Source organism: Hippopotamus amphibius, chromosome 8 (genome assembly GCF_030028045.1).
Source record: "Hippopotamus amphibius kiboko isolate mHipAmp2 chromosome 8, mHipAmp2.hap2, whole genome shotgun sequence".
NCBI classification, from domain to species: domain Eukaryota; kingdom Metazoa; phylum Chordata; class Mammalia; order Artiodactyla; family Hippopotamidae; genus Hippopotamus; species Hippopotamus amphibius.
The window spans coordinates 57,464,884-57,479,305 of record NC_080193.1 but is presented as its reverse complement, the minus strand read 5'-3'; positions in this window follow the sequence as shown (position 1 = coordinate 57,479,305).

Sequence of the window (14,422 nt, the reverse complement as noted above, 5' to 3'; positions counted from 1 at the left end):
AACATCATAAAGAACGAAATTGAACTCATGCACTATGTTTGGATGAACCAAAATGGTGTTGCTTTGAAATTTATGCCAGACAAGAGTGATGAAAAGTCAGTGTTTTCTAGGATTCTTCAGTGCTATGACTGTGGCCTATTTCCACACATTTCAAAGAACTCTTGTGTTGAGCCGGTATTTTGCCCTAAAGGTGTTTTTCTGTTCTATGACTTATTTCTAAGTGCAATTTGAGTGAAAGATAAACATGTGCCCCAAAAAATGTAAAGATACATCTTCAAAAGAGTGATTCTCTTTCAGTACTTCTCTATCAATCTTCAGCAATAACCCCAAATCAACCTTCTTTTCTTCCTAGTAACCATAGTAAACCTTCCTTAATTATAATTTATTTATAAGATATATTTATTTATTTTATGATTTACATAATTCTTGTGTTATTTAATTCATATATTTTTCTATTTTTAAATATTGTGTATCTTGGGTTAGTAAAGAATGTACCATAATTTCCCCATTAAATTTTATATATATACATATATGTGTATATGTGTATTTATATAATTTTATTACTTTTTAAACTAATTTTATTCACTTATGAGCAATGTTTTCAGGAATAAATTGAATTCCTTAAGTAAGAGATAGGTGTATGTAATTTATTTCCATTGTCATTCAATAGTGTGTATGTTGTTAAAGTATACTTTTCAGAAGGTTGTAAACAAACATATCCAAGATTTTACTTGGGTCCATAACTAATAAAGGAAGCAGTTAGATGTTAAAACTAGTTCCAAACAGATTTCAAGAAATGGAGATTTATGTAATCCGTTAGTCACAGTAATGCTGAAAATAATTTGCAACTAGATACAAAACTGATTAATGTCATATAAGCAATCAACTCTAACATTTGCAGTTACTTTTTCTTCTGGGTAGAAATAATTTTACATTCCTACTGAACAGGAATCAGCTTTGTGGCTCTCAGTCAAGAAACAATTGCATTGATACCAGTTTTCTGCAAGTTAACCAATATTCTCACAAAGTTGAAAAGTATGTTAATCAATAGTTAAAAGGTAGTTTAATAAAGATAAGCACCCCTAGATAATTAGATCATTCTCAGTCTGGTTAGGTGCCCTAATCAGTGCCCAACCAGACATTGAAGGGACTGATTTCTTTTGCTTATGTCAATGTCTTGGATAACACATTTTTTACCCATCCCAAAAGTGGAGAATAAAAGTCTATGTTTTAAAAGTGTTTATGCTTGTGTGGGCATAGAGGTTGGGGCAGATGAAGGCAAGGCAGTATTAGGATTATTACACCCCAAAGGCAGAATTAATATTCCAGTTTTGACACCCAAAATAGTATTTTTGAGAATGGAGCAAGACAAAAAAGTTTGGAAACAAAGTTTTTTCAAGAGATTGTTTTATCTATTCACTTAACATATCAGAGAGGTCTGGAGGACATGGTTGTTGCATTTCACCTAAGGAGCATCCCAAGGAGAAAAGTGGCACCACCACCTGCAGCCCTGGTGGATTAAAAGGATGACAGGGGACAGCATGGAGGAGGCAGGCAATCAGGTACATGTGGTGGGGGATGAATTCTTTTCATTTAGGGAATGCTGAGACCTCAGGAGCTTCTGCCTAATTTCCCTGCAGGTGTCCTTGCAGAGTCAGCATGGTAGGCCTGCCTAAGGACAGCCATATCAGAAAAGCTGGGTCATACAATATACCCAGTCAGAGAGAGGGCCTGGATTCTCAGTCAGTGCTGCCTTACAGTTTTTGTGGACAGTGGTGGGATCCAGAAGTTCTTATACACTACTCTAGGGCATCAGTCAGGTACAGGCAAAAAATTCCTGTAACCGTACCTGGTCCTAGGGCAGAATGGGACTCACACTCATATCTCAGTAGGCTCACTTCATAAACAGAGAGGGCGTTTGGTTTAAAGGAGGGCTGCCAGCACTCTGAGTAAGCTGAGAAAGGACTGACTGTTTCCTAGCCACAGATTTCAGCAGAAGTTATCAGCAGGTGGCTTTGAGGTGGGAGGCCAAGACCACTCACACAACAGCAGTCGATACCTCAAATGAAAGGCCAGGTCAGCTATGCTGTGGGGAAATCCAGGGATGGAAGAGGACCCCAAGGAGGGGTGGGGATGAAGGTAAAGAGAAACGTATCAGGCTTGGAGACATGTATCTCTTTTCTAAAGTCTAAGCCTCCATACACTCAGATACCATCTAGGAGAGAAGAAGACTAGAATAAAATTCTGAAATTTTATCCAGCAATGTCTATACACTTACCTAAAAAAACTTTAAATACAAATCAGATTAATTTTTAAAAGGTACTTAATTAAATATACGGTCCTGCTACTAATCTATTCTGTTCTCTCAAGTGTCTTAAACTTTCCTTTTTCCTTAAAAAAAAAAAAAAAGAAGGGAACAAAAGAACAAAGGAAGAAGAGAGGGAAGGATGAAGGAAAGAGAAAGGAAGGAAGGAAGGAAGGAAGGAAAACTCTGGGCACTTTTAGTTAGTTGGGCCTGGGTTGGAAACATTCATCCTAACTGTTTTCAAATCAAATCTTTGCATGTGTATTCTGCTTATTCAAACTGAGTAATATACTTGTCCTCTTCACATTCCAGTGTAACGTAAGTTTGGAATTGCAGTGTAATTCCCTCTGAAGTTTGAGAGGTGACACTGTACCTGGCTTCTTGTCTGGGATTTCTGAATGGGACATATGCGCAGAAGGACAAGTCACTGTCCTTGCACTGTCAAGTACAGTGTGAGGAAGCAGTAGGGGGAGCCCAGACTCACTGGGGACCTGAAGATGGCATTTTGAATGCCCACAGCCTTTGTGGCCTCAAGTGGAACGCTGAGGTTGTCGAGGGAAGAGCCAATTTCTTGTTTAGTTGTGGCTTGATTAGGCAAATGTATTATCAAACAAACACACAAAACATGTGGGTTGAATCCCTAGATCAATAGTAGGGGCTTTGAGGGATAAAGCTTCTTCCCTTAGGGTGGAGCACATCTCAGGGAGACTTCACCCAAGCCATTCATAGGTACCACCTCTGCTGAGCAGAGCAGAGAAAATAAGCACATCAGGGGTGCCAGAATTAAAGAAGGGGTGCAGAGACCACCAGAAATGTAAAGCCACTCAGAAATAAAAGAGAGAGAGTGAGAGAAAAAAAATATAAAACCTGGGAGAGAATTTTAAACCAGAGTAAAAATAAACTACAGACTTGAATGAGAAATCAATCACCGCATGTACAGAAATTAAACTCAGAAATAACTAAATTAAATTAATCACAATAAGCAAGTAGATAACTCTGAATCAGAGTTTAAAAAATAAAGAATAATACTGTTGTTTTTTTTTTCTTCCCCATACCCGAGTTTGTCACTGGGGTTGTAATTATTAAGTATCTATATGCTTGTATTCCTTATCAAAGTAGATAAAAATGTAAATTTTTAGTTCAGCTGCTTACATCATTGTACCCAACATTGTGTGTGTGATATTTTTCACAAGTGTAAGAATATAGTGAGGGAGCCAGAACCTATTATTGCATCACTATCTGCCAAATATTTTTTAAGCTCTTTATTGGAATATAATTGCTTTACACTATTGTGCCAGTTTTTGCTGTACAACACAGTGAATCAGCTGTATTTACACAAATATCTCCATATCCCCTCCCTCCCATGACTCCTTCTCACCCTCCCTATCTCAGCCCTCTAAGTCATTGCCCATCATCTAGTTGATCTCCCTGTGTTATGCAGCAGCTTCCCACTAGCTATCTCTTTTATATTTGGTAGTGTATATATGCCAATGCTACTCTCTCACTTTGTCCCAGCTTCCCCTTCACCCCCCACCTCATGTCCTCAAGTCCGTTCTCTACATCTGCATCTTTATTCTTGCCCTGTCATTGAGTTCATCAGTACCATTTTTTTTAGGTTCCATATATATAAGTTAGCATACGGTATTTTTTTTTCTCTTTCTGGCTTACTTTGCTCTGTATGACAGACTCTAGGTCCATCCACCTCACTACAAATAACTCAATTGCATTCCTTTTTACAGCTGAGTAATATTCATTTGTATATATGTGCCACGTCTTCTTTATCTATTCATCTGTTGATGGGCATTTAGGTTGCTTCCAAGTCCTGGCTATTGTAAATAATGCTGCAATGAGCATGGTGGTACATGTTTCTTTTTGGGTTATGATTTTCTCAGGGTATATGCCCAGTAGTGGGATTGCTGGGTCATATGGTAGTTCTATTTGTAGATTTTTAAGGAAACTCCGTACTGTTCTCCATAGTGGCTGTACCAATTTACATTCCTACCAACAGTGAAAGAGGGTTCCCTTTTCTCTGCACCCTCTCCAGCATTTATTGTTTCCAGAATTTTTGGTGATGGCCATTCAGACTGGTGTGAGGTGATACCTCATTGTGGCTTTGACTTGCATTTCTCTAATGATCAGTGATGTTGAGCATCTTCTCATGTGTTTGTTAGCCATCTGCATGTCTTCTTTGGAGAAAAGTCTATTTAGGTCTTCCACCCATTTGTGGATTGGGTTATTTGCTTTTTTGGTATTAAGCTGCCTGTATATTTTGGAGATTAATCCTTTGTCTGTTGGTTCATTGGCAAATATTTTCTCCCATTCTGAGGGTTGTCTTCTTGTCTTGTTTATGGTTTCTTTTGCTGTGCAAAAGTTTTTAAGTTTCATTAGGTCCCATTTGTTTATTCTTGATTTTTTTCCATTATTCTAGAAGGTGGGTCCAAAAGGATTTTGATTTGATTTATGTCATTGAGTGTTCTGCCTATGTTTTCCTCTAAGAGTTTTATAGTGACTGGCTTTACATTTAGGTCTTTAATCCCTTTTGAGTTTATTTTTGTGCATGGTGTTAGGAAGTGTTCTAATTTCATTCTTTGACATGTTGCTGTCCAATTTTCCCAGCACCACTTATTGAAGAGGCTATCTTTTGTCCATTGTATATTCTTGCCTCCTTTGTCAAAGATAAGGTACCCATATGTGCGTGGGTTGATCTCTGGGCTCGCTATTCTGTTCCATTGATCTATATTTCTGTTTTTGTGCCAGTACCATACTATCTTAATCACTGTAAACTTGTAGTATAGTTTGAAGTCAGGGAGGCTGATCCCTCCAGCTTTCCTTCTCAAGATTGCTTTGGCTATTTGGAGTCTTTTGCATTTCCATACAAATCTTAAAATTTCTTTTTCTAGTTCTGTGAAAAATGCCATTGGTAATTTGGTATGGATTGAGTTGAGTCTGTAAATTGCTTTGGGTCTGCCAAATATTTTAATTTGAAGTATTTGAAGTTTTTTTTCAGTTTTTTAATTCTAATGCACAGTAGCATGTGAGAGTCACTGAGCACAAAATAAATGGAAAAAAATCCACTATAATTGAGAGATTTATATTTGTACTAAACCATAAGAAGGCCCAGCATACACCTGAGAAACAAAAATTATATTTGCAAAAGAAAAAGAAGAAAAAAGAGAGAGGGGACAATTTGACAGAACAAAACAGCATGTAGCTAAATGGGAAAGAGTTGATTTGCTAAAGATCAGCAACTCATCCCTATTTTGAAAATTAATGCCCCAGAGCTTTATTTTTTTGTTAAGACTACAAATGCTGCTTCTTAACCCAAAACTACACAAACAAACAGTAATTCCCTTTTCAGCTGTTGCCAATAGCTGATAAGAATGGAATTTCTTTTCCCACACATGGTAGGCCATCTTACTTTAGTAGAAGGACACTACTTTGTGTAAATCAAGTCATGACTGGTTTAATTTGTATTGAAGTGCACATAATATAAAAATATCATTTTAAAGTATCCAATCAGTGGCATGAAGTGTATTTGCAGTGTTGTGCAACTATCACCATTATCAAGTTCCAGAATTTTTTCATCACTGCAAAGGGAAAACCTACACCCATTAAGCATTTTTCCCCCTTTCTGCCTTCCTTTAGATTGTGGCAACCACTAATTTACTTTCTGTCCTTATGGATTTGCCTATATGGGATATTTCAGGTAAATGGAATCATACAATACCTAGCCTTTTGTTCCTGGCTTTGTTTACTTAGCATAATGTTTTTAGGGTTCATCCAGGCTGTAGCATGTTTTAGTACTTCATTCCTTTTAATGATGTAATCAATGGAATACATTTTATGGACACACACATTCATCTGTTGATGGACATTTGAGTTGTTTCTACCTTTGGCTGTTGGGAATAGAAGTGCCATGAATATATGTGTGCCAGTTTTTGTTTGAGTACCCATTTTCACTTTCTGGATATACACTTAGGAGCGGAATTTCTGTGTCATATGATAATTCTGTGTTTATCTTACTGAGGAACTGTGAAACAGAGACTGCACAATTTTACATTCCTATCAGCAGTGTAGGACAGTTCCAATTCTTCACATCCTCACCAACATGTTACTTTCTTTTTTATTTTTTTAAATTATGTTCATCTTTGTAGGTGTGAAGTGTTATCTCATTGCTGTCTTGATTTGCATTTCACTAATGACCAATGATGCAGAAAATCTTTTCATCTGCTTCTTAGTCATCTATATGTCTTCTTTGCAGAACTACCTATTCAAGTCCTTTGCCCATATTTTTTGTTGGATTGGTTGCTGTTTTGTTGTAGAGCCATAAAATTTTGAATGTGAAAGTAGGTTAAAAATCATCTTGACGAATGCTCTAGTGTTGCAGATGAGGAAACTGAGACCATGGGAAGTTACACATCATGACCAGATTCACCCAGTTACTACTGAACCTGGGACTCAGATGCAGGGGTCCTGTCCCCTAGGTGGTAAAGCTGTCTCTAGCTTCATCCTTTGTACACAATATCTTAAAACCAACAGAGGTTTCTAAGATGATTGGCTGGAATTAGGAGCACAATCTGTAATACTGAAAGAATGATGACCACCTGAGGCAATCTAAATACTTTACAATTATGAACATATATTTTGACTTAGATATGATTTGGTGTTTAATTAAGGAGTTAAAGGAATACATGTAAAACACAACATGTGGGTCCCTCAAATGTGTAAAATATGTAGTTTAAACGTCATTTTGTGATTAAGGCAATTAACAAAGAAAATGCAAATCATAAATGGATTTTAATAATCACAGCCTAAATTCAGAATTTAAAATGTCTAACAGACAAAACAAAATAAAAATGAGAGATTAATTTATGCTATAACATGTATAATATGAAGTATTAAAAATTAGTTCATTTTTGTCACCTTTAATATGCCCTTAAGCCTTTTTATTCAGTTTAAAAAAATTTTTCAATTAGTTATAAAACAATGAAGAACAGCACACAATAAATGAACACCTTAAATTCACTGTTTAAAAGTGATTGATAGCTCTCCTTAGATTTGACTTCTTTTGGCAAAGTAGTAAGTGGAGTGCAAGAAGGCCAGGCCTGTCCCACTCAGGGTTCTAAAGCCAACTTTGCTGTTTTGTATCAATCAGAGTATGGAGGGAACATCAGAAACATCGAGGCCAAAGGTCTAAAGCCACTGAGATGGGAGATAAAAGATGGAGCTAATCAGATGCTTAGATGGTCCAAGAACCAAAGTGTGGATTTAGGATGAAAGCACTCAGCTATTTCAACCACAGCGAACAGAACAGAGCACGACCTTTGGGCTGGGAAGAGAATGCACTAAGCCCCAAATTTCTCAGAGGTCAGGGATTACAAACAGAGGACCGTTGATAAACATACGGACAGGAGTAAATTGCCTTAGTGCCTTGTGACCTGAGAGGTATATTTGCCTTGCTATTCTTTCCTGTATAAGAGAGATCATCCTTTATCTCAGGTACCAAGAAGCATTCTAACATTTTCTCCTGGAGCCTCATTTTTTCATAACTTGAACATAATCAAAATTTGTTGTTCCATTTATATAAGAAAGTCTTATTATCAGCAGTTATTCTTCATCTTGGACTTTTTCATAATTTGAACAGTATAGATAAAATTTGGGGACTATTCAAGCATTCCCAAGAGGCATCTTCCTTTTGAGGGAGAGAGAATAGGGAAGCAGCAAGGGAATTAGCAATGCTACCTATGAACTGGAATGCAATGGGAATCACATTTCTTCCAGTTAGATAGTTCATTTTCTTTAAAGACAAGGGTGTAAACTATGTAGCAACTCAATTTACCATTGAACTCTTATAAATTTCTCCCTATAGATTATGTAGACCATTAGTTTTAAACAATGGGCTCTACCTTCTAAACACAAAATATGTTTCCATTTGATATCTGGCCATATGAAAACAAAATCATGTATTTGGTTGCTGAAATTAAAATATGAACACATTTATTTTGCTATGGAGAGTAGTATAATTCATTTGTATATTTTCTCTGCTGCCTTTGCAGGTATTATTTTATTTTTACATTTAAGTAGTTGTCTTATATCCAATTTATAGGTCCAACTAATTCATAGATATTATTATGTAAATCTCCCTACCACTTCTCCATTTGTCAGCTAAAATGTAGTGCAGAAGGAAGGTATATAGAATATGCAAAGCTGGGAGTAAACTTGCTGTGATTCATCAGTTTTTGCTCCCCCAAAATGATGTAGGATATACAGCATGTTGTATACTCAAATCCAGTATCGAGCTATTTCTTGCTATAGAGAAACACAATTTGTTCAGATATCCAGCTTTCAAAGAAGTTGAACCTTGCTCTAGTTCAGAGGTAAATTCTGATTTCCCTCAAGTTCCAGCATGTGCCAATAGGAAATTCTGTGATGACAGAATGTTCCTTTCCTACACTGTCCAAATAGCAACCATTAGCCTCATGGGGCTATTGCGTACTTGAAATGTGGCCAGTAAAACAGCAAAACTAGATTTTAAATTTCATTCAATTTTAATTAATATGAATTTAAATTTAAGTAGGCACATGTGGTTACAGGCTATCATATTGGACATTCTAGCACAACTAATCAGGGCAATCCCATTACCTTTGCCAATAATTAGATTGATATCAGTTATTGTGACAAAATGTTGGCCAACAGAAGGAAGAGAATGTTGCTGGCAAATGAAATGGTCTGTTCTTCCACTAGACAATGCCCTGCCCAGCATTGTTGCAGGAAACTCTGACACTAAGTGTTTCACACCATCAATAGTAATATGTCAGAGCAAGGCTTCTGCATTACCTTGAGATATCCAGTAAATGAGATAATGAATTTTTCATATTGTGTAAGCCATTTTCATTTCTGTGTCCTATTATTTGCAGAGGAAATCATCATAGCTGATACAAACATCTTCTAGATTATTTGACAAAACTGTGAGAAGTATTTTTTTTAATCTTTGAAGTTAGAATAAGCTATTACTTGAATTTTAATAAAGATGACCTTTTGTACGTAGTATATATCTCTGCTATGGTAAGGGTAGGGTACTTGTGTAGCAATGACAACAGTGAATATCATGTTCATAAGTGTATTCATAATTGTTGTTTAAACTTAAATTGATCTTAAAATCTTACAAATAGGTAGCGCAAGTGAAAAATATACTCTTTTGTAGATGAATAAATTGAAATTAGGAGAGGTTAATCAGTTTAGATAACTCAAGTAATGGGGATATATCTCAATCTTGGGTCTTTTTAATTTTTTCAAGAAAACACTCCTTTTAATTAAATTAATTTTCTCTGTGATTATCCTCTAAGTAGACTCCAAGAATAGAACGCAGATCATTTAGATATTTGTATATGTAATGATCTAGTTGTTTTTGTAACCCTCATATCTCCAGCTGCTTGTAAAACCAGAACATTTTTGAGTCAAGTCAGTAGAGTGGAAAGTGTCACATTGAAGAGAAGAGCAATATCTGCTTTAATTATATTAAATACAATTTGGGAAAAAAAGAAATAATCAAATTGAGTTCTAAATAATCTATAAAATAAAAGATATAAATGTCCAAAGTGACATGCAGTGAATGATTCACTAAATTTAACAGCTAAGAAATTTAAAGGTTAAGATATTCAAGAGATCTAACATTTACTACTATTAAAATGAATTATTCATACCGTAAGTATCTGCCATTAGTTGCCAATGTTTAGGTAGAATTTAGAAAGTGTGTTTAATAATGGGAGTGGTAGGTTTTGCCTTTGTATCTTCTTGCATTGGTTTCCTTGTATTTCAAGGGAAAAAACACAATCTTTGAACAGTAGCAGAGGCTCCTTAGTTTCAGGTGTTACTTTGGTAAAACTCAAGAATGGCTTGTTGAGAGAGACTATGATTCTCCTTTACTAAATGCATTTAAATGTATATTTGATCCTCATTTGTCTGGAAAATGATGTTTTCACATGATGTGCTACATGAAGATAATGCAGTAGACTAAAAAAATCATCCAAGATTTATGATTTAACTTTATCATTTTCAATATAAGGTGATCAACATATTCAGATGATGTTGGAATTTAAATATTTTAACTCTTTTAGTTTACCATTGAGAAACTTTAATAATTCAGCTCATAAGAAACAATTCAAAAATGCTAATGTGAGGCTGACTCAAGTGAGGGTGAATGAAAGAGGAACTGTTGCCATAGAAAGAACATATTTTTAGATATCACTAAGGTATAGCAACACTGAGCAAAGATCTATAAAAATAATAAGTAATTATAATAATTATTATTACTAAAATAGTGATAATGACATGAGATAATATCTATTAATCTTCTCTTTGTGATACACACTAAAATAAGTTTTTAAATTATCTAATTATATTTGTATAACAATCTGATGAGGTAGGTACTGATATTATTCCTATTTTATAAGAAACTAAAGTTCAAGGAATTAATTAATTTTAAGTCATGAATAACAGTGGGAAAGTTGGAGCAATTGTTGGGCTGGTCTTCTTTTTTGTTTCCCTTTCCTTAGGGATCATAATCCTGTTTCTGCCATTGTCCAGTGTTTGAAAACAGTGTTGTTGTTTCTTTCATTTTTCTTACCATGTTCAGTGGAAGAGTAAGCAGGGTCCTGTGGGAGGGAAAGCAATCTCAGAATGGATTTAAAGATTCCGAGATCAGTAGGAAATTTTTTCTCACTTCCCTTTCAGAGTCAAGAGACAGGCTAGGCTGCACCACTCTCAAGAGGAAATGACTGGGCAGGGAAACATGGTTGACCGGGCCAAAGATAGCCTCACAAAGATTTCTGTGCCTTAGAACAGGATGCAAGCTAGGGATTGATTCCTATGCCCTGAAACAAGGCACATAACTCATGAAAGAGTGACTAAAAGCTGCATGAATGAAGAGGCATTTTAGCTAATACTTTGCTACCATCTAACCAATCTAACCAATATTTTGGTAGCATGTAAGGCTCCATCACTCAAAACTTAAATAAAGCCCTGGGGGAGAAAGATCCAAAGTTGCCTGTGTTTAAGATTCTGCTTTGCTGAAGAAATGGAAACAAATTATTAATTTGTACAAAAACAAATTTTACTTTCGCATTTCAGAATTGTGGACTTACTAATACTTAATTCACTCACTTGGTGTAATTTCTAAAAATTGTAGACATAGTGATGATGTTTGGCTTGATACCTGAATAATTGTTATCAATTTATATATCACCTCTGGGTTTAAAGGTTAACTTAATATGTGATGGTTAATGTAAGTGAACAGCTTGAATGTTTAAGTCAGGATTCCAATATTCTGATTATCGCGTATAGTAATGTGGGATGTGTGATTGCATCCTTTAAAACCCAGTGTAAGCTCCATAGCTCCACATGACTGTATCCTTAGCACCTAAGAAGGTCCCTGGTCATCAATTAAAATTGAGTGAATAAATACAAAAATGAATATACAGACATATATATCTATATGCCAATATTTGGTCCAATAAGATAAAAGTTTGTGTGAATGGTATAAGTCAAGTTTTTCTTTACTTCTTGTTTTACCTTCATTTTGAAATGTTTTTAGGGATCAGAAAACTCATACTGGGTCTTTTTCAAGTAAAATATTGTTCATGACTCCTCTTGAGTCATACACCCTCAGAATTTTTTTGGATGAAACTGATAAAGCTAATAAATTAATTTCAATGTGGCTAATGAATAGGTTTACATTTATTATTCCCTAGTAATTTCTGAAGATTATTCTTATCTGAAAGCAACATTTCTACTACATGGGAGGTAAGATGAATTAGTTTGGGTTAAGAAGTTTTTTGAGAGACCTTACAATCACTCTATATGAGCAACTTTTCTGACACTCAGACACTTGGCTCAAGCTAACAAAATGAAATATACACACATTATTCTTATTGACATTTCAGCTAATGGGCATTTTTTTTAACCGAAGTCCACCAACAAACTCTCCTCCCAATAATGCCTGAGGTTTGCAAACATGATCATCGGAACATATCTCCTACATTTCCTAAACCTTTTCGGGCTGCCTTTCACTGAGGAAGATAGTAGATTATTTGTAGTTGGGGAGACTTCTTAAGTGGTTTTCATTTCTATCACTGTAGGTGTACATTTTAGTGATTGAAATACTTGGCAATGAATTGCTATTTTTTGAATTTGGGAAATATGTATTCGCTTTCATGTTATGTAGAAGTTTTACAATTATACATCATACTTGTTTTAAAAGATAGGTGTTTATTACAAAAGGGGAAATGTTGTGGGAGGGACAAATCAGGACCTTGGGATTCACATACACACACTACTATATATAAGATAGCTAAACTGATAAATCTAATAAATTAATTTCTAATTATCTAGTGTATCTAATTAATTAATAAATCTAATACATTTAATCTAATAAATTAATTATTAGATTTATCCCTGGCAGTCCAGTGGTTAGGGGTCCACACTTCTACTGCAGAGGAGGCACGGGCTTGATCCCTCATTGGGGAACTAAGATCCAGCATGCCAGGTGGTGTGGCCAAAAAAAAGAAAAAAGATAGATAAGCAGCAAGGACCTACTGTATAGCACAGGGAACTGTACTCAATATTCTGTGATAACCTATATGAGAAAAGAATCTGAAGAATAATGAATATATGTATAACTGAATCACTTTGCTACACATCTAAAACTAACACAACAATGCAAATCAACCATAATCCAATAAAATTATTAAAAAATAAATAAAATGCACCAAAAATTAGAATAAAAAATAAAACATTTTAATCAAATGAGTATGCATCTAGTCGTGTAAATTAAGCCTACACTGAAAAGTATATAGAAGTGGCAGAGGAGAAACAAAGACAAGAAAAACCTTCAACTTTCTCACTATGACAAAAGATATCTACTGTGCACTAGAACAAAAGGATAACTGTTTTAAGTGCCAACTGGAGAAAAAAATCCAAATGAGTGAGTGTAATCTTTTTGTTTCATCAGTGACATTGATTAAATTCCTCCCCACCACCCAAGTAAAATCATTGTTATATCTCACAGCTATAAATGATGGAGCTCCTGCTTTGAGCACTTACATTTACAACACGTAAATGACTCTTTAAGCTGTGTTCACATTTGCTTCCAAATCCAAAATAGGAGGAAATAGGGCTGTAATACCATCTGAGTGATTTAAAGCCAACCTAAGGAAAAGCAGTACTCCCTGGTAGTTTATATACTTATAGATAAGGGGCTGTGTAACCAAGGTGATATACATCTAGCCCTGCCCAGAAGCCAAGTGATGTAGTATATCATGATTCTGGGTTTCACCAAATGAATGGATTGGCGACAGGAGACATTATTGTGTACTTTGGGTGATGGGTCAGGAGGTAGTTGTGGAACATAGTGGTTCTATTCTTATCAAATTGATACATAAATACCAGATCTGGGATTCTCAATTTGGTGTCCTAAAGCAACCCTGGATGAGCTTCAGGAAATCTATAAGCATGTTGAAATTAAGTATATACAATTTGATGTGCATGTATATGTGACATTTTATTTTTTTATTTTTTTATTTTTGTTTTATTAAAAGTGGAGTTTAATTCTCCCATCCCCACTTCCAATAAGTATGGGCTGGTCTTAGTGACTCATTTCTAAAGAATAGAATTTGGAAAGGGAAAAATAGTTTTACAGTGCAAAAATCTAGCAAATACTACCTTAACCAAGTAATCAAGGTTAATGTGACCAATGATGTTATGTGGATATCAGGTACCCCTGATACGAAGTGATGAAAAGGCACATCATTTCTACAATATTCTTTTTTTTTCAGTTGAAATTATAATTAATATCATTCATTTTATTACTATAAAATTTTTACATAACAGCTTTATTTTTCTCTGCTACAGTAAACTTGCAACATTCTTTCAGTATCATTCTTTTAACTGTTCCCAATGAAGTATTATTTTCTGCCTCCACATTCAATTCTGCATCAGTTATTTGCTTTCATTTTTTTGTTTTGTTTTGTTTTTTGTTTTTTTATTTTTATTTTTATTTTTATTTTTTTTTTAGAACTTTTATTGAGATACAGTTAACATACAATAAACTGCATATATTTA